General features: G+C 51.9%; 1 long non-coding RNA gene across 2 annotated transcripts in view; it reads left to right on the top strand.

The window, feature by feature from the left end:
* LOC119923236 overlaps window positions 1–24,965 on the top strand; it is a 96,797-nt gene that overhangs the window by 29,332 nt on the left and 42,500 nt on the right. The gene's annotated exons all lie outside the window — the stretch shown is intronic.

Genomic DNA, 24,965 nt, shown 5'->3' with positions numbered 1-24,965 from the left:
TATTGATAAATAAACTATTACCCACACACAACTTTGAAACCAGCCTGTTTCACCCACTTCTCCTAGGCCAAAGAAGCACCTGCCCTAGTGGAAAGAGCATAGGCTTGGGAGTCTGAGGGTCTGGGTTCTCATCCTGGATCAACCTCTTGTCTGCTGTGTGACCGTGGGCAGGTCATTTCACTTCTCTGGGCCTCAGTTCCCTCATCTGCAAAGCAGGGATTCAGTACTGCTATCCCTCCTACTTACTGTGAGCCCCATGAGGGACCTGATGACCTCATATCTATGCCAGTACTTAGTACAGTACTTGGTGCATAGTAAGTGATTACTAAGTGATTACCTAAAATGGGAGATAGCCGGAGGTCAGAGCAGACCTCTGGGACAGTTGGCCATTATTGTCTCTCTTATTGCTGAATTGTACTTTCCAAGTGCTTAGTACAATGCTCTGCTGCACGATTGAATGAATGAATTGAACTAGGCAACATTTTCTCATGACTGTCAGCTCCTCAAAGCAGGGAACGTGTCTACCGACTCTGTTACATTGTACTCTCCCAAGCCCTTAGTACAGCAGTGTTCTGCACAAGAGTAAGCACTCAACAAATAGCATTGATTGATTGATTTTTGGCCTCGAAACTGGAATGTGCCCAGAATCTTGGGGCCTATGGAAGCAGTATGGCCTACTGAAAAGAGTACGGGATGAGGGATCAGGTGTCTCAGGTTCAGGTTCCAGTTATGCCACTGGACTTCTGTGTGATCTTGGGCAAGTTGCTTAACCTCTTAGGACTTTGGGATTCTCATCTATGAAATGGGGCTAAGATAGATAGTGAACCTCTGTGGAACTGGGCCTGTTTCTGCTCTTTAAGCCTTGTAGCTTCTTCAGCTTCTAGCATGAAGCAAGCACTTGGTAAATACTTGTTATCAGTACGATTAGGGAAGGATCATGAACTCATTGATCCCTCTCCACCAGACTCCCGAGCAAAGGGGGCTCTTGGGGGGATCTCTCATTAAACCTAGGGCCATTAGGTCACCCCAAATCCATGCTAAGCTGAGACCCCATTAGCTAACAATATTGGCGTTTACTGATGGACAATTTGTGCTTTTATCAGGGAAGCCCATTGGACATTTTGTGTGAGCCTTAGGTGAATGCCAAATTGAGTACATTGAATTCCCATCCATGGGTGGTTTACAGAATCTACCTCCAGATTCCGTTAATAAAATTAGAGCAAAATTGAAGAGGAAGTGTGTTTACATTGAATGTTTACAAAACTATCTCCTTGCTCTGTCAGAAGATCTTTAAAGACTGATTACCTAACCTTTTTCTTCTGTGTTTTAATTCTAGGAGTGGCAGTTGTTTACCTTTCAGGAGTTGAGATTTATCACTTACATTACTAGGTAGACCATCATGAGCAAAAATTGTTTCTAAAAACAACATTTGATTTAAGCTAACTCAAAAAAAATTGTTATCATCTGACAGTAGAACTTATGCTTTTCTTCATGATTCAGTGTTTGGACCTGATTTCTATTCTGGCAATTCATCTAGACAAGGCAGTAATTATTTTCAATTTTAATTGGTTTTCTATCACTAAGGTCTTTCTGAAATGTTGTTTAAAGTACACTACTCCCTCCCCAAGGATCCCCAATGGCTTTCCATTTCTTCTTACTTGAAACAAAAGCTCCAGGCTTTCCAACATCTGACTTCTCTTACATATATATCTTATGTACCCTCTCCCCATTTTTATCTTTAGATTGTTAGTCCCCTCGAGCGACAGAGACTGTGTCTAATTCCCACCTATGTATTCTCTCCCAGTCCTTAATCAATGATATTTACAGAGCACTTACTGTATACAAAGCACTACACTAAGCTTTTGGAAGAGTACAGTGCAGTTGAGTGGGTAGGCACGTTCCCTGTCCACAAAGGGGATGGGGAGACATTTTTTAAATAAATTACAGAAAGAGGAAATGGGAAAGTAAAATGATATGTCCATAAGTGCCGTGGACTTGAGGGTGGGGTGAGATTCAAGTGCTTAAAGGGCAGTCATCCAAGTGCATAGGTGATGGAAAAGGGCAAATGAGGGCTTAGTCATGAAAGACCTGTTGGAAAAGATGTGATTTTGTTAGGCTTTTAATGGTGGGGAGAACAGTTTTCCATTGGATATGAAGGGAGAGTGAGTTGCAGGCCAGAGGGAGGACATGGGCAAAGAGCTGTCAGTGAGATAGATAAAAATGAGGTGCAGTAAGTAGGTGGCATTAGAGAAGTGAAGTTTGTTGTCTGAGTTGTATTAGAAGATCAGCGTGGTGAGGTAGGATGGGGAGAGCTCATTGTGAGCCTTTAAACCATGGACAGAGCACTGTACTAAATGTTTGGGAGAGCACAAGCTATTGGGGGCATCCCCTCTAGGAGGAATTCTTAAGTCACCTCAGCATTTGTATAGATTTATTTGTTTTTGGTTTTCTCCAATGGCACTTCAGAGCTTACTATGTCCTAAGCACTGGGGTATGTACAAGTGAATTAGATTGGACAGAGTCCCTGTCCCACATGAAGGTCACAGTCTAAGTAGGAAGGAGAATGGGAGAACAACAGAACTTTGTGCCAAGCTCTATTCTAAGTGCTGGAGTAGAGTCAAGGTATTTAGGTTGGATCCAGGCCGTGTCCCAAATAGCGCTCACAGTCTTAATCCCCATTTTTCAGAGAAGTTAAATGACTTACCCAAGGTCACACAGCAGACAAGTGACATAGCCGGGACTAGAACCCCAGATTCCCAGGCCCATGCTCTACCCACTAGGTCACATTGCTTCACTGTTTATAATGAATTGTAATGTAATGTATCCATTAGCCAATCACTCAGAGGTATTTACTGAATGTCTTTGCTAAGCTCTTCGGCCAGAAAAAGGACACAACATTTTTCTGCCCGCAAGGAGTTCGTTAGTGCTGATTAGAATTTTTTTCCCAGTTTGTAAGTAGAGATGAATCAGTCCTCTACCTAGAGCAGCTAAATAGTGACCCTGCAGAATGCTAGCAGCTTAACCTTCTTCATCTCTTTAATGTAAGTTTCTCAGTCATAGCTCCATCCTTAAAAACAACCATCTCCATAATTCACTTGTGTAACTGAAAGAATCATTAATCTTTGAATATGAGATTGTTCATTCCATATGCTACCGGGGGTTCTATAGTGCTTTACATGTACTGTACCTCTGAGAGCTTCACTAAGCAATGAATATTAGAAATGTGCGATGAGTACAAAACACATAGCAGCAAACGTTGATGCATTGAGATCTATTTGTTAAATCTAAGATCTACAACTTAGGCTTGATGTTTGCCATACAGGCACGGATGGAATGCAAGGCTGTTGATTTTTTTTCCAATAGACATGAGTGGAATATTTCCACAGAGTAGTTTTTCTCCATACAGAACCCCTTCTAGCATTGAAAGAACTGAAGGTGATAGACAACTGCAAGCTTAGAAATTGCCTATTGCCGTATCCAATTCAACAGAGGTGACCTGGTGTCCATGGCAATTGTTAAGTAGTGTGCCAGCTTGACTTCGAGACTCCTCTAAACATGGATGGAGGAGGTGAACATCAACAAAGGGATGGTCTCTGGTTACTGTGATTTGAGAGTCAAATCTGATCATCGGACATATCTTTTGGGCACAGGCTGTTTCACTGCACTGTTGGAGTGGGGAGAGGCATTTTTGTATATTTGAATGGGTGGCTATGCAAGAACTGTTTCATTTGCATTTGGGGGACATTCAAAATACAATAGTTTGTAAAACAGAGATCATGTTAGAGAGGACCTTTTACTCTAAGGTGGAGAATTCATTGTTAATTTCTACTATGGAAGAAATTAAAAGCAAATTACCCATGCTGCCTATTTAAACTTCACCAATTTTTTTTAAATCCTTCAAATCCTAGTCCAATAGGCAATAGGTTAATAGTCTTCTAGACTGTGAGCCCATTGTTGGATAGGGATTGTCTCTGTTGCCGAATTGTACTTTCCAAGCACTTAGTACAGTGCTCTACACACAGTAAGTGCTCAATAAATTTGATTGAATGAATAGGCAAGACGGGCTTTCTCTTTTAAAAATGTTCAGAATTATAGGAAAAATTGGAAGGGGAGGACTTAAATGAAAGTCTGTTATTATGACCAGATGTCTCAACCTGCTATAGCTATGTCCCATAATTATACGTACTAATTAATTAAACTTGGAATGTCATTTTTGATTTTCTCTCGAGTAATAGCTACTGAATATGAAGTTTTCAATTGAAAGATACCAATAGAAATAATGTTAACTGTTTTTTTCAATAAGGCTATCTATATATACATAGGTGTATATGTGTACATATTGATAGATTTCAGCACAGGTGGATAAATGAATACGTAGTGAGAAGCAGCATGGTCTAGTGAAAAGAACACAGAATTGGGGTTCAGGGGAACTGGCTTCTAATCCTGGTGCCACCACTTGCCTGCTGGGTGACCTTGGCCAATCACTTAACTTCTCTGTACCTCAGTTTCTTCAACTGTAGAAGGATGATTCAATACACCTGTTCTCTTTCCCCCTTAGACTGTAAGACAGGGCCCATGTTTATACTGAGTCTATCTCTGGTGCTTAGCACACTGCTGGGCACATATTAAGTGATTATCAAATGCCTAATTATCAACTGTTATTATCTGTGCTGAAAATATGTTAACAGATCAAACTGCAGCAGTATGTGAGAGCATGTTTCTGGTTGTTTGTAGTTTGAGGACTAAAGTTTACAGGAGCCAAAGTGATCATTTCTGTGACAGAGCAATATGTATGAATCCAGTTTGAACTTTAGCTCACACAACCGCTTACAAGGATATTAGTGACTCAGCACTTAGAACAGTGCCTGGTACATAGTAAGTGCTTAACAAATACCATCATTGTAATTATTAGTAGAGACAGTGATGATAATTTAGGCAGGACATCGATGTGAAAACGTACAAGTATTTAAAGAAGTTGGTCATAGTCTTTTTCAGTTCCTTCAGAAACAGAGGCATTGACAAATCCTCGGATATCGATTGCTCACCTAGTTCAATAAATCCAATCCCCTCCCTAAACATTCCAGGTATTGTCTTCATGTTTTATGCCTCAGGGTTCTGAAGAATAATGAACAAGGCTATAATAAAAACAACTAGAACAAATAATAAACAGGAATCAGTAATGCTGGCCTCATCTCTCTGGTGTCCAAAATTTAGAATTCCAATTTCTGTGCAGTCTCTCTAGTACCTATTCAGTAATGTTTTGCAGCATTAAATGGGGCTTTCTCAATCTGTAGACAATCTTAAAGGATGGAACTTTCTTAGAGGCCTTCAAATGAATACGTATTTAAAAAGAGTTTAAAAGAGAGAGGAGAGAGAGGGAGAGAGAGAGATCAACAAATATTTAATCAAAGTCAGAAACAGAGAGAGGTTTTGTCTCTTCCATTTTGTGACATCTTCTGGCAAAGAGATATTCTCATAGTTGTCCTATAATGTGTTCCTAAAAATATATAAGCCGGCTCTTATATTTGTCTAATATTTAAAGCTGTCTTGTAGAATCTGCTTCTGTCTTTTCTCTGAGCTATTTGGACTTTCTTGTTGTCAGGAAAATCTATAAAGTATGACAAGGAAATTCAGTTTCAGATTCCCAGTGACCTGTGCTGTTGGGATGTGGAGGTCAGCTTAAAATCTGAGTATCTTTTCAATTGAGGAGTAAGTCTTTTCTAGAGATGGATAAATGAAAAGCTGTTATCATAATAATAAAATATCCCTTTGGTGCAAAATGACATCGGCGTTCATATAATTCCTCAAGATCCAATGCATGTTTGAGCATCTTCAAACTTAGCCTAGTGATTGATGCCTAATGGATCAGAATTATTTTTCATCCATCATAAACTTATTTAGCCTTGAATGTATTTTTAATCAAAGTCATTTGATCAAGTCCTATATAGATGATTATAGAGATAAATTGCATTTTTCTGAACTATTACCATTATTATCTTGTACTGTTAGTCCTTCTGTAGCCTTTTACCATGCCCCTATAATTCCTTCCTCTATTTCCAATTTACTGAAAAGTGTTTGGGTAGAGAAGAGGTGACCAGGCTAGCATAAAAAGCTACTTTGACTGATTTTTCAAGCCCGATATGTACAGTATAGTATTCATTCATTCAATCAGTGATTTCTATTGAGCAACATGTGCAGGGCACCATATTAAGCACTTGGGAGAGAACAAGAAAGTGCAGTTGATACTTTACACAAGCCCCAAAGGAGCATACGGTCTCAGAAACTGGCTTCTGCAACAATTCCAACAAAGTCACATTTGGGCCATAATGCAAATCAAAAGACAGAACCATATGCAAAGATTGGATGGCAACAGGAAACCCAGGTAGCTTGCATGCATAGAATTTGAACTACCACGATCTCAAATAATGGTTGGCATACCTTTGGCATTACCGTTGGCAATGGCATAGCTCAGAGTGTCAGATGTCTGTTTTTTCACATGGTATAGTAGTGACCAGTTGAAAGGGAAAGATCACCCAGAGATCATCAGGGCCTGATGATTCCCTGATGATGGTCCTGGAATGCCCTCCCTCTGCACATCCACCAAGCTAGCTCTCTTCCTCCCTTCAAGGCCCTACTGAGAGCTCACCTCCTCCAGGAGGCCTTCCCAGACTGAGCCCCTTCCTTCCTCTCCCCCTCATCCCCTTCTCCGTCCCCCTCATCGTACCTCCTTCCCTTCCCCACAGCACCTGTATATATGTATATATGTTTGTACATATTTATTACTCTATTTATTTATTTTACTTGTACATATCTAATCTATTTATTTCATTTTGTTGGTATGTTTGGTTTTGTTCTCTGTCTCCCCCTTTTAGACTGTGAGCCCACTGTTGGGTAGGGACCGTCTCTATACGTTGCCAACTTGTACTTCCCAAGCGCTTACTACAGTGCCCTGCACACAGTAAGTGCTCAATAAATACGATTGATAGAGAGAGAGAGAGAGAGAGAGAGAGACCAAGCAAACACAAATACTGCTCCTGAGGTGTACTCACTTCTGGGCCATAGCAGTGATTTAAGCAATCCCACTAGGTTTGTGGGTTGCACTGGGCTCCTAGAGTGTGCAGGAGATAAGATGGGAAAATAAGCACATATTCAGTCCTTGAGTCACTAGTATATATGTTTTTCTATTTTTTTTTATTTCTGAAATATTGTCAGGTTCAACTCCCTACCAACAACATGAAACTCTAGACCTATAGTAATCATAATTGTGATATATGTTAAAATCATTGCTTGCCAAGCACTGTTCTAAGTATTGGGATAGAGAGAAGATCATCAGGCAGGACACAGTCCCTGTCTCATATGGGGTTCAAGTCCGAAGGGGAAGGAGAACAGATATTTTGGAGAAGCAGCATTGTGTAGTGGATAGAGCAAGGGCCTGGGGGTCAGGCGGTCATGGGTTCTAATCCTGGTTCCACCACTTATCTGTTGTGTGACCTTGGGCAGGTCACTTTACTTCTCTGTGCCTCAGTGACCTCATCTTTAAAATGGAGATTGAGACTGTGAGCCCCACATGTGACAGGGACTGTGTCCAACCTGATTTCCTTGTATCTACCCCAGGGCTTAGAATGGTGCCTGGCACATAGGAAGTGCTTAACAAATGCCATGATTATTATTATATTTAATATCCATTTTACAGAAGAGGAAACTGAGGCACAGAGAGAAGTCTGACCCACCCAAAGCCTCACATCATGCAAGTTGCAGAGACAAGAATAGAACCCAGGTCCCCTGGCCCTCAGTTCCCTGCCCTTTGCCCTGAAATACACCACTGAAGAAAGGTAGTAGGCCTTTAGCATCCCTTAAATATTTTTTCCTCCTCATTGTAGCTAGCCAGTTTCTTCCCCACATCAGAATATCAACTATAGAGCAATTGTTTCAACAGAAGACAACTCTAAATTGGTTCTGAGAGAAGTGAGGTTACCAAATCACCATTAGTTCCAGTTGACAGTTTAATAAATACTAGTAATAAATAAGGGGAATGAATTTTAGAAAATTACTGCTGCCAAAGAAAACTCTCTTGGAGCATAGTAATCGGTCAAGCGCTTTTATTATCCATCCCTTATCCAATGTTAATGTTATCTGCAAAAAAACTCTTCCTCGAGCATTAAACATGATCTCTCTGAAAATTAGTAGCTGATAAATTTTTTGACTGCTGATGGGACTCCAACAGAGTGCAGTTAACTGTGAGCATGAAGATAGGACTATTTGCATTCCATATTATTCTTAAAGAATCGCTGGGCGCGTACACATTTGACATGATTAGAACACATGAACAGTAGATTAAAAATCACTGCATATTAAACCTAAGAAATGGAGTGGAAATAGAGATAAATTTGGGCCATATTAAGAAAGCAGTATTTGTTCAAAATTTCACCACGTCTCTCCTAATTATTTTTCTGATTGTCTACTTAAGAAGGCATCGGTTCTTTCTTCCAGTTTTATCTTTGGAGGCCCCGAAGGAATTGCCTTTCTGTGCTCCCTGGGGCAAAGCTTTGGCTGTGTAAGTGCTTAAACAGATAGTCGTCTTCAGGGTAGTCTGAACTGAAAATTTTGCCAGGTTTATAAAACTTTGAGAGGGTGTTCCATGGTAATGAAATAATTTTACTGAACATTCCAATGCTTAAACCTGTTGAGGAACTGTCGATGCACCTTAATTGGTGGCTGGGTCATGCAGAAAGGTAGAGTAAATCAAGGTTTGATAATTCCAAGGTAGTGTAGTCTCCAATTATGGATCATTCCCTTAAATCTTTAGCCCTCCACGTTTGCTTTCTTGGATCTTTCAGTGCCAACTCTCTGTACCCATCTGTCAGTACCTTAGACTGCAAGCCCCACAAGGGGCAGGGACCGTGTCTAAATTGCTTCCTGTGTATTGTTTCCCAGCACTTGGTACTGTGCTCTGCAAACAGTGAGCACTTAATAAACACAATTACTACTACTTTTACTCTACTTTCCATACACATCTGTGCACACGCTCTGTTGTCCGAACACATCTCTATACTTAGATGCAACGTGGAATCTGGAAGCTCGTGTCAAAACATGAGTCTGTTCCTTTGAAAGTGCACAAAATCCTTGACTACAATACCTCATCTATCATCATCATCATCAATCGTATTGAGCGCTTACTGTGTGCAGAGCACTGTACTAAGCACTTGGGAAGTACAAATTGGCAACATATAGAGACAGTCCCTGCCCAACAGTGGGCTCACAGTCTAAAAGGGGGAGACAGAACAAAACCAAACATACTAACAAAATAAAATAAATAGAATAGATATGTACAAGTAAAATAAATAAGTAGAGTAATAAATATGTACAAACATATACATATATACAGGTGCTGTGGGGAAGGGAAGGAGGTAAGATGGGGGATGGAGAAGGGGACGAGGGGGAGAGGAGGGAAGGGGCTCAGTCTGGGAAGGCCTCCTGGAGGAGGTGAGCTCTCAGTAGGGCCTTGAAGGGAGGAAGAGAGCTAGCTTGGCGGATGGGCAGAGGGAGGGCATTCCAGGCCCGGGGGATGACATGGGCCGCGGGTCGATGGCGGGACAGGCGAGAACGAGGTACGGTGAGGAGATTAGCAGCAGAGGAGCGGAGGGTGCGGGCTGGACTATAGAAGGAGAGAAGGGAGGTGAGGTAGGAGGGGTCAAGGTGATGGACAGCCTTGAAGCCCAGGGTGAGGAGTTTCTGCCTGATGCGCAGATTGATTGGTAGCCACTGGAGATTTTTGAGGGGAGTAATATGCCCAGAGCGTTTCTGGACAAAGATAATCCGGGCAGCAGCATGAAGTATGGATTGAAGTGGGGAGAGACACGAGGATGGGAGATCAGAGAGAAGGCTGATGCAGTAGTCCAGACGGGATAGGATGAGAGCTTGAATGAGCAGGGTAGCGGTATGGATGGAGAGGAAAGGGGGATTAAAAGTGTGAGCCCTATGTGAAACAGGGACTATGTCCAACCTGACCAACTTGAATCTAACCTGGTGCTTAGAATACTGCTTAGCACATAGCAATTAATAAGCATCATAATTAATAAATTAAATTGAATATCCATGGAAACATGGAGTTTAGACTTTTATTGGACTTCCAAGAAAGTTTCCTTTGCTGGTGAGAATGGAGCCATAAGAAATCTAGCAGGAATGTCACTTTGCCCACTTGAGCAGAAATATGGGTTTAAATTAACAAAAATCTAATGTTGCTCTTCCGATGAGTTCTATGAGTGTTTCTCCATGCTTGTGGTTTCACGGGCGGTGTGGGGGGGGGGGGGGGGCAACAGCCCTAGGCGGTGCGGGGGGGTGACAGTCCTAGGTGGGGCGGGGAGGCGACAGCCCCTTGCAGGGTGGGGGAGTGACAGCACTAGGCAGAGCAGGGGAATAACACTAGATGGAGCGGGAGGATAACACTAGAAGGAGCGGGGGTGGGGGGTGAGAGCCCTAGGCCGGGTGGGGGGCCGACAGCTCTAGGTGGGGCGAGGGGATTGCACTGGACAGAGCAGTGGGATAGCAGTAGACGGAGTGGCGGGGAGGGGAGCAACAGTCCTAGGCAGGGCGGGGGGCGATAGCCCAAGCTGGGGCGGGAGGATAGCAGTAGACAGAGCAGGGGGATAGCACTAGGCGGAGAGATGGGAGAGCACTAGGCAGAGCGTGGGGGATAGCACTAGGCTGGGCAAGGGGGTTAGCACTAGGGAGAGTGGAGCGGATAGCACTAGGAAGAGCAGGGGGGCAACAGCCCTAGGCAGGGCAGGGGGCGACAGCAGTAGGCGGAGCGGGGGCCGAGAGCACTAGACCGGGCCGGGGCGGGGGGTGGGGGGGGCAGTACTAGGCAGAGAAGGGGCGGATAGCACTAGGCAGAGCGGGGGAATCGCAATAGATGGAGCCGGGGGATAGCACTAGACGAAGCAGGGGGTAGACAGCCCTAGGCGGGGCGGGGGGATAACACTAGATGGAGTTGGGGGATAGCACTAGGTGGAGAGGAGGATAGCACTAGGTGGAGCAGGGGGTTGACAGCTCTAGGCGGGGTGGGGGGGGGACAGACCTAGGCGGGGCGGGGGGATAGCACTAGGCGAGGCGGGGGGCGGGGGCGACAGCACTAGGAGAAGCAGGGGGCAACAGCCCTAGGCGGGGTGGAGGACCACAGGCCCAGGCAGAGCGGGTGGATAGCACTAGGCGAAGCGGGGGGATAGCACTAGGCAGAGCTTGGAGGGTTAGCACTAGGCGGAACGGGGGAACACCACTAGGCAGAGCGGGGCGTATAGCACTAGGCGATGGGAGATACAGTAGGCGGGGAGCATAGTACTCGCCAGAGCAGCGGGGGATAGCACTAGGCAGGGCTGGGGGAGACAGCCCTAGGCGGTGCGGGGGGGTGACAGCCCTAGTTGGGGGGGGGAGGTGACAACCCCATGCAGGGTGGGGGAGTGGCAGCACTAGGCGGAGCGGGGAAATAACACTAGAAGGGGTGGGGGGGGTGGTGACAGCTCTAGGCGGGGCGAGGGGATTGCACTAGACGGAGTGGGGGGATAGCAGTAGATGGAGTGGGGGGGAAGGGGGTGACAACACTAGGCGGGGCGGTGGGGGATAGCACTTGGTGGAGCTGTGGGGACAGCACTAGGTGAAGCTGGGGGGACAGCACTAGGCAGAGCAGTTGGGGATAGCACTAGGCAGAGCGGGGGGGATAACACTAGGCAGAGCGTGGGGGGTTAGCACTAGGTGGATCGGGGGAACAGCACTAGGCAGAGCGGGCGGTATAGCACTAGGCGGTGGGAGATAGCACTAGGCGGGGAGCATAGCACTCGGCAGAGCAGGGGGGATAGCACTAGGCAGGGCTGGGGGAGATAGCCCTAGGGGGAGCGGGGCGCGAGAGCCCTGGGGGGGCAACAGCCCTAGGCGGTGCGGGGGGGGTGACAGCCCTAGGTGGGGCGGGGAGGTGACAGCCCCATGCAGGGTGGGGGAGTGACAGCACTAGGCAGAGCGGGGGAATAACACTAGACGGAGCGGGAGGATAACACTAGAAGGAGCGGGGGGGGAGGGGGTGATAGCTCTGCGAGGTCCGAGGGGATTGCACTAGATGGACCAGTGGGATAGCAGTGGACAGAGTGGGGGGATAGCAGAGGGGGGAGGGGGGATAGCAGTAGACAGAGCAGGGGGATAGCACTAGGCGGAGAGGTGGGAGAGCACTAGGCAGAGCGTGGGGGATAGCACTAGATGGCCAGGGGGGATAGCACTAGGAAGAGCAGGGGGGCAACAACTCTAGGCAGGGCGGGGGCCGACAGCAGTAGGCGGAGCGGGGGGCGAGATCACTAGACCGGGCGGGGGGGGCGGGGAAAGTACTAGGCAGAGCTGGGCGGTATAGCACTAGGCAGAGCAGGGGCGGATCGCAATAGATGGAGCCGGGGGATAGCACTAGACGAAGCAGGGGGGAGACAGCCCTAGTCGGGGCGGGGGGCCGACAGCACTAGGCGGAGCAGGGGGATAACACTAGATGGAGTTGGGGGATAGCACTAGGTGGAGAGGAGGATAGCACTAGGTGGAGCAGGGGGTTGACAGCTCTAGGCGGGGTGGGGGGGGACAGACCTAGGCAGGGTGGGGGGGATAGCACTAGGCGAGGCGCGGGGGGGCGACAGCACTGAGAAGCGGGGGGCAACAGCCCAAGGCAGGGTGGAGGACAACAGGCCCAGGCAGAGCGGGGGGGATAACACTAGGTGGAGCGGGTGGATAGCACTAGGCGAGGCAGGGGGGCGACAGCCCTAGGCGGGGTGGAGGACAACAGCCCCAGGCAGAGCGGGGGGATAGCGCTAGGCAGAGCAGGGAGATAGTATTAGGTGGAGGAGGGGGATAACACTAGGTGGAGCGGGAGGGATAGCACTAGGCGGAGTGGGGGGCAACAGCTCTAGGCAGGGGCAGGGGGGCGACAGCCCTAGGCAGGGTGGGGGGCGACAGCACTGGGAGGGGTGGGGGGATAGCACTAAGCAGAGCAGGGGGGTATAGCATTAGGCAGAGCGGGGGAATAGCATTTGGCGGAGCGGGGGGAATAGCACTAGGCGGAGCGGGGGGATAGCACTAGGCGGAGCGGGGGGATAGCACTAGGCGGAGCGGGGGGATAGCACTAGGCGGAGCGGGGGGATAGCACTAGGCGGAGCGGGGGGATAGCACTAGGCAGGCCTGGGTGGATAGCACTAGGCAGGCCGGGGAGGATAGCACTAGGTGGAGCGGGGGGGATAGCACTAGGCGAGGGGGGCACAGCGCTAGGAGGGGAGGGGGGTGACAGCCCTAGGCAGGGAAGGGGGATAGCACTAGAGGGAGTAGGGGGATAGCACTAGGCGGAGCCAGGGGGATAGCACTAGGCGGAGCGGGGGCGATAGCACTAGACGGAGTGGGGGGCGACAGCACTAGGCGGTGGGCGACAGCCCTAGGCTGGGCGGGGGGGCAACAGCACTAGGCGGAGCGTGGGGATAACACTAGATGGAGTTGGGGGATAGCACTAGGTGGAGAGGAGGATAGCACTAGGTGGAGCAGGGGGGTGACAGCCCTAGGCGGGGTTGGGGGGGACAGACCTAGGCAGGGCGGGGGGATAGCACTAGGCAGAGCCGGGAGATAGCACTAGGCGAGGCGGGGGGGACGACAGCACTAGGAGAAGCGGGGGGCAACAGCTTTAGGCGGGGTGGAGGACAACAGTCCCAGGCAGAGCGGGGGAATAACACTAGGTGGAGCCGGTGGATAGCACTAGGCAAAGCGGGGGGATAGCACTAGGCGAAGCGGGGGGGATAGCACTAGGCGAGGCAGGGGGGTGATAGCACTAGGAGAGGCGGGGTGGGCGACAGCACTAGGAGAGGCGGGGGGCGACAACCCTAGGCGGGGTGGAGGACAACAGCCCCAGGCAGAGCGGGGGGATAACACTAGGTGGAGCGGGTGGATAGCACTAGGCAGAGCAGGGGGGGATAGCACTAGGCGGAGTGGGGGGTGTGTGTGTGACAATCCTAGTCGGGGCGGGGGGGGGACAGCCCTAGGCGGAGCGACGGGAGAGCACTAGATGGAGCAGGAGGATAGCGCTAGGCGGAGCGGGGATAGTATTAGGTGGAGGAGGGGGATAACACTAGGTGGAGCGAGGGGATAGCACTAGGCAGAGCGTAGGGGATAGCACTAGGCAGAGCGTGGGAGATAGCATTAGACGCAGCGGGGGGGGCGACAGCACTAGGCGGGGCAGGGGGCAACAGCACTAGGTAGAGCAGGGGGGAATAGCATTAGGCGGAGTGGGGGGATAGCACTAGGAGGAGCCGGGGGATAGCACTAGGCGGAGCAGGGGGATAGCACAAGGAGGAGCAGGGGGATAGCACTAGGAGGAGCGGAGGGATAGCACTAGGAGGAGCGGAGGGATAGCACTAGGAGGAGCGGAGGGATAGCACTAGGCAGGCCGGGGGTGATAGCACTAGGCGGGACGGGAGGGTGACAGCCCTAGGCCGGGAGGGGGGCGACAGCCCTAGGCAGGGCGGGGGGGAATAGCATTAGGCAGAGTCGGGGGGATAGCACTAGGCGGGGGGGATAGCACTAGATGGGGTGGGAGGGCCACAGGCCTAGGCGGGGCGGGGGGTGACAGCCCTAGGCGGGGCAGGGGGATAGCACTAGGCGGAGTGGGGGCGACAGCCCTAGGCAGGGCGGGGGGGTGACAGCTCTAGGCAGGGCGGGGGGCGACAGCTCTAGGCGGGTCAGAGGGATAGCACTAGACGGAGCGGGGGGGGGGACAGCACTAGGCGGGGGGCGACAGCCCTAGGTGGGGCGGGGGGCGACAGCCCTAGGAGGGGCGGGGAGGGGCGACAGCCCTAGTCGGGGTGGGGGGGGACAACCCTAGTCGGGGCGGGGGGCGACAAACCTAGTCGGGTCGGGGGGATAGCCCTAGACGAAGCGGGGGGGTAGCCCTAGGCTGAGCGGGGGGGATAGCCCTAGGCTGAGCGGGGAGGATAGCATTAGGCGGGGCGGGGGGGAGACAGCCTCAGGTGGGTGGGGGGGTAGACATTACTAGGTGGGGCGGTGGGGCAACATCCCTAGGTCGGGCGGGGGGTGACAGCATTAGGCCGGGCGGGGGAGGCAACAACCCTAGTCGGGGTGGGGGGGCAACAACCCTAGTCGAGGTGGGGGGGATAGCACTAGGCAGAGCGGGGGAATAGCACTAGGCGGGGTGGGAGGGAGACAGCCCCAGGTGGGTGGGGGGGAGCGACAGCACTAGGCGGGGTGGGGGGCAACATCCCTAGGTTGGGTGGGGTGACAGCACTAGGCCGGGCGGGGTCCACAACACTGGTGGGGCGGGAGGTCACAGCACGAGGCCGGGCGGGGGGCGACAGAAGTAGGCGAGGCGGGGTGGCGACAGCAGTAGGCGGGGCGGGGGGCGACAGCACTAGGCGGAGCGGGGGGCGACAGCCCTAGGTGAGGCAGGGGGCGACAGCCCTAGGAGGAGTGGGGAGCAACAGCCCTATGCAGGGCAGGGGGCGACAGCACTAGGCGGGGTGGGGAGTGACAGCACTAGGTGGGGCAGAGGGGCAACAGCACTAGGCGGGGCGGGTGGCGACAGCACTAGGAGAGCGGAGGGGGTGATAGCACTAGGTGGAGCAGAAGTAACAGTACTCGACGGGGCGGGGGGCTACAGCCCTAGGCAGGGTAGGGGTACAGCACTCGAGGGAGTGGGGGCAGAGCACTAGGCAGAGAAGGGGGATAGCACTAGGCGGGGCAGGGGGGCGACAGCCCTAAGTGGGTCAGAGGGATAGCACTAGACGGAGCGGCGGGGGGACAGCCCTAGGCGGGGCGGGGGGGCAGCCCTAGGCGGGGAGGCGACAGCCCTAGGCGGGTCGGGGGGGGCGATAGCCCAAGGCAGGGCAGGAGGCGACAGCACTAGGCAGAGCTGGGGGGGATAGCACTAGACAGAGCCGGGGGAACAGCACTAGGCGCGGGGGATAGCACTAGGCAGAGCAGGAGGGGATAGCACTAGACAGAGCCGGGGGAACAGCACTAGGCGCGGGGGATAGCACTAGGCAGAGCAGGAGGGGATAGCACTAGACGGAGTCCGGGGGGGGGCAACAGCCCTAGTCGGGGCAGGTGGTGACAGCCCTAGGCAGAGCGGGGGGATAGCACTAGACGGAGCTGGGGGGACAGCACTAGGCGGAGCTGGGGGGCGACAACTGTAGTCAGGGCAGGGGGGTGACAGCCCTAGACGGAGTGGGGGGATAGCACTAGACAGAACGGGGATAGCACTAGATGGAGTGGGGGATAGCACTAGGCAGAGCGGGGGAGACAGCACTGAGCGGGGGGGATAGCACTAGGCAGAGCAGGGGGCGACAGCCCTAGGCAGGGCGGGGGGCGACAGCCCTAGGTGGGGAGAGGGGGCGACAGACCTAGGCGGGGAGGGGGGCGATAGCTCTAGGCGGGAAAGCACTAGTGGGAAAGCACTAGGTGGAGCGGGGGGATAGCACTAGGCAAGGCGGAGGGGGGGCGACAGCCCTAGGTGGGGCGGGGGGCCGACAGCCCTAGGCGGGGCGTGGGCCGACAGTCCTAGGCGGGGCGGGGGGGCAACAGCCCTAGGTGGGGCGGGGGGGAATAGCACTAGGCGGAGCCGGGGGATGGCACTAGGTGGGGGGATAGCACTAGGCAGAGCAGGGGGATAGCACTAGACGGAGAGGGGGGCAACAACCCTAGTCGGGACAGGGGGCGACAGCCCTAGGCGGAGCAGGGTGATAGCACTAGATGGAGCTGGGGGATAACACTAGGCGAAGTGGGGGGATAGCACTAGATGAAGCGGGGGGGGGCAGCACTAGGTGGGGAGGATAGCACTAGGCAGAGTGGGGGGGATAGCACTAGGTGGAGCGGGAGGATAGCACTAGACGGAGTGGGGGGATAGTACTAGTCGGAGTGGGGGGATAGTACTAGGCAGAGCAGGGGGATAGCACTAGGCGGAGCCGGGGGATAGCAATCAATCAATCGATCAATCAATCGTATTTATTGAGCGCTTACTGTGTGTAGAGCACTGTACTAAGCGCTTGGGAAGTACAAGTTGGCAACATATAGAGACAGTCCCTATCCAACAGTTGGCTCACTGTAGGCGGAGCGGGGGGATAGCACTAGGCGGAGCGGGGGGATAGCACTAGGTGGAGCGGGGGAGGACAGCACTAGGCAGAGCGGCGGTGGCGGGGGGGATAGCACTAGGCGGAGCAGGGGGCTATAGCACTAGACAGAGCGTGGGGGCAACAAACCTAGTCGGGGCAGGGGGCGACAGCCCTAGGCGGAGTGGGGGGATAGCACTAGACAGAGCGGGGGGAATAGCACTAGGCGGAACCGGGTGATAGCACTAGGCGGAACCGGGTGATAGCACTAGACGGAGCGGGGGGGACAGCACTAGGCGGGGGGATAGCACTAGACGGAGCTGGGGGGCAAGAACCATAGTCGGGGCGGGGGCTGACAGCCCTATGCAGAGTGGGGGGATAGCACTAGACGGAAGGGGGAAAGCACTAGGCGGAGCCGGGGGATAGCACTAGGCGGAGCGGGGGGGATAGCACTAGGCAGAGCAAGGGGGATAGCCCTAGGAGGGGCAAGGGGGCGACAGCACTAGGCAGGGCGGGGGCCAACAGCCCCAGGCGGGGCAGGAGGCAACAGCCCAAGGAGGAACAGGGGGATAGCACTAGATGAAGCGGGGCGATAGCACTAGACGGAGTGGGGCGATAGCACTAGGCGGGGGGGATAGCAGTAGGCGGAGCAGGGGGATAGCAGTAGACGGAGCGTGGGGGCAACAACCCTAGTCGGGGCAGGGGGCGACAGCCCTAGGCGGATCGGGGAGATAGCACTAGACAGAGCGGGGGGATAGCACTGGAGGGAGCGGGGGGACAGCACTAAGCGGGGTGGATAGCAGTAGGCGGAGTGGGGGGATTGCACTAGACGGACCAGGGGGGAAAGCACTAGGCGGGGGGGTCTAGCACTAGGCAGAGTGGGGCGACAGCCCTAGGTTGGGGGGGGGGGGGGGCGACAGCCCTAGGTGAGGGGGGGGGGGCGACAGCCCTAGGCGAGGCGGGGGGCGACAGCCCTAGGCGAGGTGGGGGGGATATCACTAGGCGGAGCGGGGGGATAGCACTAGGCGGGGCAGAGGGGGTAGCACTAGGCGGGGCAGGGGGGACAGCACTAGGTGGGGCGGCGACAGCCCTAGGCGGGGCGGGGGGGAATAGCACTAGGCAGAGCGAGGGGGAAAGCACTAGGCGGGGGGGATAGCACTAGACGGAGCGAGGGGGAAAGCACTAGGCGGGGGGGATAGCACTAGGCAGAGCGGGGGTGGGGATAGCACTAGGTGGAGCAGGGGGATAGGAGTAGACGGAGCGGGGAGGCAACAACCCTAGTTGGGGCAGGGGGAGACAGCCCGACTTGGAGCGGGGGAATATCACTAGAAGGAGCAGAGGGATAGCACTAGACGGACCAGGGGGGACAGCACTAGGTCGGGGGGATAGAACTAGGCAGAGCAGGGGGGGATAGCACTAGGTGGAGTGGGGGGGGCGACAACCGTTGTCGGGGCAGGGGGTGACAGCCCTAGGCAGAGTGGGGGGATAGCACTAGGCAGAGCAGGGGGATAGCACTAGACAGAGTGGGTGGAATAGCCCTAGGCGGGGCAGGGGAGCAACAGCCCTAGGCGGGGCAGGGGATGACAGCAGTAGGCAGGGCAGGGGGTGACAGCACTAGGCTGGGGGGGGGGGGGACAGCCCTAGGAGAAGCGGGGGGATAGCATTAGGTGGAGCAGGGGGATAGGAGTAGACGGCGCGGGGGGATAGCACTAGACGGAGCGGGGGGGACAGCACTAGACGGAGTTGGGGGGACAGCACTAAGAGGGGGGGCAGCACTAGCCAGAGCAGGGGGATAGCACTAGGCGGAGCGGGGGGGCAGCAATCCTAGTCGGGGTAGGGGGTGACAGCAATACGAGGAGTGGGGGGATAGCACGAGACGCAGCAGGCGGATAGCACTAGGCGGAGCGGGGGGTTAGCACTAGGCGGGCGGGGATAGCACTAGGCTGGTGGGGTAGCACTAGGCAGAGCAAGGGGATAGCACTAGGCAGAGCGGGGGGATAGCAGTAGGCGGAGCGGGGGGATAGCACTACACGGGGGGCGGGGGGCAACAACCCTAGCTGGGGCAGGGGGCGACAGCCCTAGGCGGAGTAGGGGGATAGCACTAGGCAGAGCGGGGGGATAGCACTAGATGGAGTGGGGGGTGGACAGCACTAGGCAGAGGAAGGGAGGATAGCACTAAGTGGAGCAGGTGGGCTACAACCGTAGTCGGGGCGGGGGGTGAGCCCTAGGCAGGGTGGGGGGATAGCACTTGGCAGAGTTGGGGGATAGCACTAGGCAGAGCGGGGGGATAGCACTGGGCGGAGTGGGGGGATAGCACTAGGAAGAGAGGGGGTGATAGCCCTAGGCGGGGCAGGGGACGACAGCACTAGGTGGGGCGGGGGGGCGACAGCCCTAGGTGGGGCGGGAGGCAACAGCCCTAGGAGGAGTGGGGGGGATAGCACTAGACGGAGCAGGGGGATAGCACTAGGCAGGGGGGATAACACTAGGCGAGGCAGGGGGGGCGATAACACTAGATGGAGCGGAGGGATAGCACTAGGCGGAGCCGGGGGATAGAACTAGGCAGAGCAGGGGGATAACACTAGACAGAGCGGGGGGACAGCACTAGGCAGAGCGGGGGGATAGCACTAGGCGGAGCGGGGTTATAGCATTAGGCGGAGCAGGGGGATAGCACTAGGTGGAGTGGGGGGACAGCACTAGGCGGAGCGGGGGGACAGCACTAGATGGAGCGGGGGGGGACAGCACTAGGCGGAGCGGGGGGGGATAGCACTAGGCAGAGCGGGGGAAACAAGCCTAGTGGATCGAGCGCAAGATTGGAAATCAGGAGACTCAAGTACCTTGTGACCTTGGGCAAATCACTGAACTTCTCTGGGCCTTGGTTTCCTCATCTGTACAGTGGGGATAAGACAGACTGTGAGCCCCCTTTGGGATGGGGCCTATGTCCAGTTCAATAAATACCACTGATCCATTTCATACTCTTGCACCTACCCCAGGGCTTAGCACATAGTGTTTAAATAAATACTATTATTAAGGAAATGATCTTTGTTAGGGCCACGAGCCGCTGGGAAACGACATAGAAGATTCCTATTTACAAAAATTCAAAGGGGTGGGTATTTGACTGGCACTTGATGTTCCGCCATCTGAATCCTGGAAACAATTAGAAGCTTGAAGTATTCCAGGGAAAGGAAAATACAGGGGCTGAAATTCCCAGGGCTTCCCAAGCTATTTTATTGGAAGATCCTTATTCATTTACTGACTTCGAAAGCAAGGCCGGGGTGGGCTACAACCGTAGAACATGGTAACCACCGGGCACGACTGCCACCGAGAGGAGTATTTCTCCACGTCCTGAGGGACTTGGTGCAGAGTGTCAGTGTGCCGGTAGCCGTGTACGTCATTCCCTTCAAGGTAGGGGATCTCGGCCGCTCTTCAGTAACGGAGTTTAAGCACTGGCTCTAACCTTCATGGGCTTATCTAGCACGGATGCTCACTGGGGGCGGGAAATACATTTGTTATATTGTTCTATTAAACTCTCCCAAGTGCTTAGTACGGTACTCTGCACACAGTAAGCTCTCCATAAATACCATTGATCATTTCTGTTAATGTCTGTCTCCCCCATAGACTTTAAGCTCACTGTGGGAAGGGAATTTGTCTGTTGTATTGCTCTGTTTCACCCTTCCAAGTGCTTAGTATGGTGCTTTGCACAAAATAAGTGCTCAGTAAATATGACTGGTTGATTGATTATCTTGTACCTTAGCTCAATTCTTGACACTTAAACAGCACTTAATCCATACCTTTTTTTTTTTAAATGCTATCCCTGCCCTCAAGGAGTTTACAGTCTAATGCATGGTGTAGTGCATCGAGCACAGACCTGGGGGTCAGAAGGTCATGGGTCCTAATTCCAGTTCCTCCACTTGTCTGCTGTGTGACCTTGGGCAAGTCACTTCACTTCTCTGGTCCTCATCTGAAAAATAGGGATTGAGAGTGGGAGCCCCACGAGGGACACGGACTGGGTCCAACCCGATTTGCTTGTATCGACCCCAGAGCTTAGTGCGGTGCCTGGAACATAGTAAGCACTTAACAAATACCACAGTTATTATCATTAATGGAGACCCCATACAGCCCCAGACAGACACTTCCACAGGAGGTATAGGAGCATGAGAGTGCGACGACCTGAGTTCCCTCCCTTTTAATAACTGAAAGACGATTACACCCCCACCTTCAAAGCCTCTAGCTCCAAGAGGCCTTCCCTGACTAAGCCTTCATTTCCTCCTCTCCCACACCCTTCTGGGGCATGCTGACTGGCTCCCTTGATTCACCACCACCCCCATCCCCACTGCACTTATCTCTAATTTTATTTATTTCTATGAATGTCTGTCTCCCCCTCTAGTCTGTAAGGGCATGGTGGGAAAGGAACATTCATTCATTCAGTCGTATTTATTGAGCGCTTACCGTGTGCAGAGCACTGTACTAAGCACTTGGGAAGAACAAGTTGGCAACATATAGAGACAGTCCCTACCCAACAGTGGGCTCACAGTCTAGAAGATGCCTATTATATTGTTATACTGTAATCTTTCAAGCGCTTAGTACAATGCCCTGCACACAATAAGGACTCAATAGATATGACTGATTATCACAGTGAAGAAATACACCCAACTAATGCACCTGAGGCTTAATCCCCAAGGTATTTCTACCACAGAATTTTCTTATTAGTGCTACTTGGCCTTAGGCCCCCTAATGCAAAATTAGGCCTTCCTAATGCAAAATCTTGTAATTCTGTTCTTAGGGCTAGTTAGTCCTTTGGCCCCAAAACCTTCTTTACACAACATCGTGTTATTAGTCAAAAGAGCACGGTCCTGGGAGTCCAGAGGACCTGGGTGGGTCTTCTGTGGGACCTTGGGTGAGCCACTTCACTTCTCTGGACCTCAGTTCCCCCATCTCCAAAATGGGGATTCAAAACCCGGTCTCCCAATTAATCAATCAGTCATAGTTATTGAACGCTGACTGCATGCAGAACACTGTACTATGCACTTGGGAGAGTACAATAGAACAATATAACAAACACATTCACTGCCCACAATGCCTATGTAGACTGTAAGCCCCGTGTGGGATCTGCTAATCTTGATTCTACCCCAACGGTTAGTACAGGTAGGTGCTAGGTGACCTTGGGCAAACCACTTCACTTCTCAATGCCTCTGTTCCCTCATCCATAAAATGAGGATGAAGACTGTGGGCCCCAAGAGGGACAGGGACTGTGTCTGATGTGTTTAGCTGGTTTCTGCCACAACAATGAGTACAGTGCCTGGCACATAGTAAGTACAAAATAATTCCTGCATCACAGTGCCTGACCAGGTGTGCTGGAATCCTGGACAGATGGGCCGAACACAGATCAACACAGTTCTCGGCTGCCCGTCAACGGTCTTGGAGACTATACGTGGAGAGGCCTAGTGGGTAGAGCCCGGGCCTGGGAGTCGGAAGGTCCTGTGCTCTAATCCCGGCTCCGCCACTTGTCAGCTGTGTGTTCTTAGGCAAATCACTTCACTTCTCTGTTCCTCAGTGGCCTTGTTTGTAAAATGGGGACTAAGACTGTGAGCCCCATGGGGGAAAGGGACTGTGTCTAACCTGATTACCTTGTATCTATCCCACCGCTTTGAACAGTGCCTGGCACATAGTAAGCACTTAAACAAATACCACCATTATTATTATTATTCTCTGTGCCTTAGTTACCTCATCTGTAAAATGGGGATGAAGATGTGAGCCCCATGGGGGACAGGGACTCTGTCCAACCTGATTATCTTGTATTAACCCCAGCACTTAGGACAGTGCCTCGCACCAAGGAAGCGCTTAACAAATACCATTCAAAAAAAAAAGCCAATTAAAAAGTCTTTAACCAGTTCCCCTTCTTCCTCCATCCCTTAACTTGTGTGGGTCCCTTAAGGTTCTCTTTTGAGACCCTTTCCATCTGACTTTACACTCACTTCCTTGGGGCGGGAATTCATTCACTTCCACGGCTTTAATTATCGCTGTTCCGGGTGAGATTTTTGGAAAATGCCCTGGGCGGTAGAGAGGCCAGAGGCAGAGAGACCAGTGAGGAGACCGATAGGATAGTCAAGCCGGGATGGGACGATATTTGCCAGATGTGGTGGACTGTCAGGAGATGGCGTTTGCAAAATGTTTTGGGCTTCTCGGCAGAAAGCCATAAAATAAAGCCAAATGCTGAATACCCAGATTATTGGCGAGAAGCAGCGTGGTTTAGTGGATAGAGCTCTGACCTGAGAGTCAGAAGGACCTGGATTGTAATCCCAGCTCCGCCACCTGTCTGCTGTGGGTCCTTGGGCGAGTCACTTCACTTCTCTGGGTTTAGGTTCCATCTCCTGGAAAATGGGGATTAAGGCCGTTAGCCCCATGTGGGACATGGATTGCGTCCAACCGGATTAGCTTCTATCTACCCCAGTGCTTAGTACAGTGCCTGGCACATAGGCACTTAACAAATGCCATGTAAAAAAAAGACAAGAATATTCAGAATTTTGTAAGATCGTTGTTGCGAGGGAATGTGTCTGTTGTTGTTTTGTACTGTTCCAAGTGCTTAATGCAGTGCTGTACACACGGTAAGCGCTCAATAAATTCGATTGAATAAAGGAACATCAATCGAGAATCCCATTAGGTTCCATTCTTTCTCCCTTTGCCTCCTAAAATCTTTCTAACCAATGGAAACATGGACTAATTTGAATTTCCTCACTTCTACCTGCCCCAGCGCACTTAATCCTACCAGAGATCCAGTTTATTTATTCATTAGGGCATAAGCTCCTAAAAGACCAGGAGGTGTCAGGTCTTATAAGTTCTTTTATACTCCCAGCCACCTAGTAGAGTGCTCTTGCATAAAGCAGGCATTCAATAAATGCTGTTGAGGATGATGATGGACAAGCCTCACTTGTCTTCATCTCCCACTCCCTTCTGCATCACCCTAACTGGCTCCCTTTGATCTTCCCCTCTCCCCGCCCCCCACAGCAGTTATGCATATATCTGTAATTTTATTTACTTATATCGATGCCCGTCTCCCTGCCTTCCACCCTCCCCCAGACTTTGAGCTGGGGCAGGGATTGTCACTGTTGACTGTTGTATTGCACCTACCCAAGAACTTAGTACAAGTGCTCTACACACAGTAAGCGCTTAATAAATACAGTTGGATGGATGAATGAATGAATTGTTCAATCAAAGGCATTTAATGAATGCCTACTGTGCGTGCAGGACACCGGACTAAAAACCTGGGAAAGCACAGTAAAGCAGAGTTGGTAGATATGTTCCCATCCCAGAAGGAGTGTACAGTCTACGGGTGAGAGAACAACAAACGCTTTGTGATATTTACTGGCCAGTACACGGCACCATTCTCAATATTTCAAGCAGGAGGAGCAGCGTGGCCTAGTGGATATGGCATGGGCCTGGGAGTCAGAGGGCCTGAGTTCTAATTCTGGCTCTACAACTTGTCTGCTGTGTGATCTTGAGCAAGTCACTTCACTTCTCTGGGCCTCAGTGACCTCATCTGTAAAATGGGGATGAAGATTGTGAGCCCCATGTGGGACAGGGACTGTGTCCAATCTGACTGACTTGTATCTACCCCAGTGCTCAGTACAGTGCCAGGCACATAGTAGGCACTTAACAAATTATATTAAAAAAAAAAGTGCACGAAAATGGTTTGAATGCAGGCAACCAGAAGGAGACTGATGAACTCCCAGGTGACAGGGATAAAAATGGAGGTCAAACAGTCCTCTATCTACAGTTCTTGCCTTCCAGTATAATTACTACAGTATCCCATTTGATTTGCAGTTTCGTAAACCCCACATGTATTGA

Source organism: Tachyglossus aculeatus, unplaced genomic scaffold (genome assembly GCF_015852505.1).
Source record: "Tachyglossus aculeatus isolate mTacAcu1 unplaced genomic scaffold, mTacAcu1.pri scaffold_161_arrow_ctg1, whole genome shotgun sequence".
Taxonomy (NCBI): domain Eukaryota; kingdom Metazoa; phylum Chordata; class Mammalia; order Monotremata; family Tachyglossidae; genus Tachyglossus; species Tachyglossus aculeatus.
This window is presented reverse-complemented; position numbering and strand designations above follow the sequence as displayed.